Raw genomic sequence first — 2500 nt, 5'->3', positions numbered from 1 at the left:
CCCCGGAGGGGAACGGGGGACCAGCGCACCACCGGGAGAGTGGCGGAGGAGAAGCCCAGACGGCGGCCAGACTGGCGGTGGTGGCGGGCGGCGGCGACGAGGCGCGCCGGGCCACCGCAACCCACCCGACCTGGGGGGGGCCCCCAGCGGGACGAACTCCGCGAAGCGGGCGCTCCGGGAGCGGGGGGTTTCCCCGAGTCTGCACTTAGGGGGACGAAGGCCCGGCCGCGCGGGGAAGAGGAGGCACCCTCTCCCCGGGGCACGGGCCTGCGAGGCGCCCCAGCCGCGCCACCCCGCACGGCGCGCGCCGCGCAGCGGTGGCCACCGCGCTCGGAGGGCGAGGAGGGCGGGCACAGGCGCGGCAAGGCACGCCGGCCGCGGCCGCTGCGGGCGGCCCGGCGCCGGAGCCCGGCGGGCAGGAAGACCGGGGCCGCCGGTGCACGCACCGGGGTCCCGGCTCCGCCGCCGACTCTCCGCCGCCGAGGCCGCCGCGCACCGCCGCCGCCGGCGCCGCCACGCCTCCCCCGCCCCCCCACGCGCCCCCCCCGAGGGGCGGCACCGCTGCGCCAACGCGACAGCGGGGGGTGACGATTGACCGCCAAGCGACGCTCAGACAGGCGTAGCCCCGGGAGGAACCCGGGGCCGCAAGTGCGTTCGAAGTGTCGATGATCAATGTGTCCTGCAATTCACATTAATTCTCGCAGCTAGCTGCGTTCTTCATCGACGCACGAGCCGAGTGATCCACCGCTAAGAGTTGTCTCGGTTTCGGTCCCCGCCGCGCGCGCGGGGGGACCGGGCAGCCTTCGGCAGCCCCTGAGGGCCCCCCCTCCGCTCCGCCTCCCTCCTCACGCCGACGCCGGCTGCTGAGCGAGGGACGGCCGAGAGCCAGAGAGAGGGGCTCGCCCCGCTGACCGTACGAGCACAGAGTGGGGGGGGAAAAAGGGAAAAGGAAAACCCGAACGAGAAGGGCGGGGAGCCCTCGCTCCCGACCTGGGACAACCCTTTGCTCGCTTCGAGTCCGGCCCAGGCGCCCAGGCTCGGCCCGGCCCGGCGGGGAGCAGCGCGCCGGCCGCGCCGCCTGCCTCGGGGACGCTGGGGGAGGGGGCGGCTCCCCGCGGACCCCCAGCGTCGGAGCCCGGCCGCCACCGGCAGCGGCACCGGCCGCTGCCCGCGCGCCCGCGGCCCACCGGCCCCGCGCTCCCCAGCTCCTCGCTCGCCTCGCCGGCCTCCGGCTCCGCCGTGGCCCCGAGGCGGCGCCCACGCCCGCGCGCGCGCACACACAGCCTCCCGGACGACACCACGCGCTCTCCCGTCCCTTCCGCGGACAGACGCCCGGCGGCGGGCGGGCGGGCAAGGCGGGACGGACGGGGACGGCGCCCGCTCTCCCCGTCTCCACGCGGAGAACGGGGGGGGCCGCCCCCGCCACCCGCCTGCCGCCCGCCCGCCGCCCGGCGAAGCCGGGTTGGGCAGAGCGAGGCAGGCGCGCCGGATGACGGAGTGCCGGCGGGTAGGGCGCCGCCGCCAGCGGCCACGGCGGCAGACCGAGAGCCCCGGCCAGGGAGGAGAGCGGATCGCGCCGAGGCGCGGCGTCCGCACCACCCGCGGTGGGTGGGGGCTCACCGTCCCGGCGAGAGCACGCGCTCGCGCCGGGGTCACGCGTTCGAGGCAGGCCGGCGCCAGCCGACCGCGCGGCGTCCCTCCGCCGAGACCAGACCGCGGAGAGAGGGGGCAGGGTACCCCTCTCCGTCCCGGCTGCCCGCAGGGCGAGCGCGGGGCGCGCCGGCTGGCATGGGGGGGCACGGCGCCCGCGCGCGCCGGCCCCCCGGCCCTCCGGCAGCACACCCGGCTGCCCCCCGGGTCGCATCGGGCCGCCCGAGTCTTTAAACCCCCGCCCGGCTCTCCCGCCGAGAACCCTCGGGCCCGGAGCCCGGGGCCCATGGCCATCCCTACCCGGGGCGGCTACCGGCGGCCGCGGTGGCCGGAGGCCCTCCGCTCCTCCCGCCACCCCGCCCCCCCCCCCGCCCGGCCCGCTCGCAGCACGGTCCCCGCGGCACGGCGCGGGGCGGCTGGAGCGGTGGGGGGGGGGAGAGAAAGGGAAAGCGGAAAGGGCGGGAGGGCACGGCCGGTGCGGCGCTCACGGCGCGGCGCCCGGGAGGAGCGAGCTGGCACACGGGACCACACGGGTGGGTCACCGAGGGGGGGCAGGAGGAGCGCGGACGCTAGGTACCTGGCCCTGGGGTGAGGGAAACGACCTGAAATCCCCGCGGGGGTGCCTCCCCCGCCGCCGCCCGCCGCCGGGCCGCCGCCGCCTCGCGGCGACGGCGGCAGCCTCGGCGGCAGCAGCGAGACGGGACGCGGAGGGGAAACCCGGCACCCGCCAGCCGGCTCCGGCGCCCCTCGGCGGAGCGTCCGCCCGCGGGGTGCGCCCGACACCCGCCGCCACGACCTCGTCCTCCTCCCGGGGCCCGGGGTTTCCCTCAGTAACCCGGCGCCCGGCGGC

At 79.3% G+C, this 2500-nt stretch overlaps 1 non-coding gene across 1 annotated transcript; it reads right to left on the bottom strand.

Moving 5' to 3' along the window:
• Nucleotides 1–603: 603 nt before the first annotated feature.
• LOC136996807 (5.8S ribosomal RNA) lies at nucleotides 604–756 on the bottom strand. The gene has a single exon (XR_010887750.1). It is a non-coding gene; the product is annotated as a 5.8S ribosomal RNA (ribosomal RNA).
• Nucleotides 757–2500: the final 1744 nt, after the last annotated feature.

The sequence above is a fragment of the Apteryx mantelli genome, unplaced genomic scaffold (genome assembly GCF_036417845.1).
Source record: "Apteryx mantelli isolate bAptMan1 unplaced genomic scaffold, bAptMan1.hap1 HAP1_SCAFFOLD_86, whole genome shotgun sequence".
Classification (NCBI taxonomy): domain Eukaryota; kingdom Metazoa; phylum Chordata; class Aves; order Apterygiformes; family Apterygidae; genus Apteryx; species Apteryx mantelli.
The sequence above is the reverse complement of the archived record's forward strand: the minus strand, read 5'-3'. Positions and strand labels throughout refer to the sequence as shown.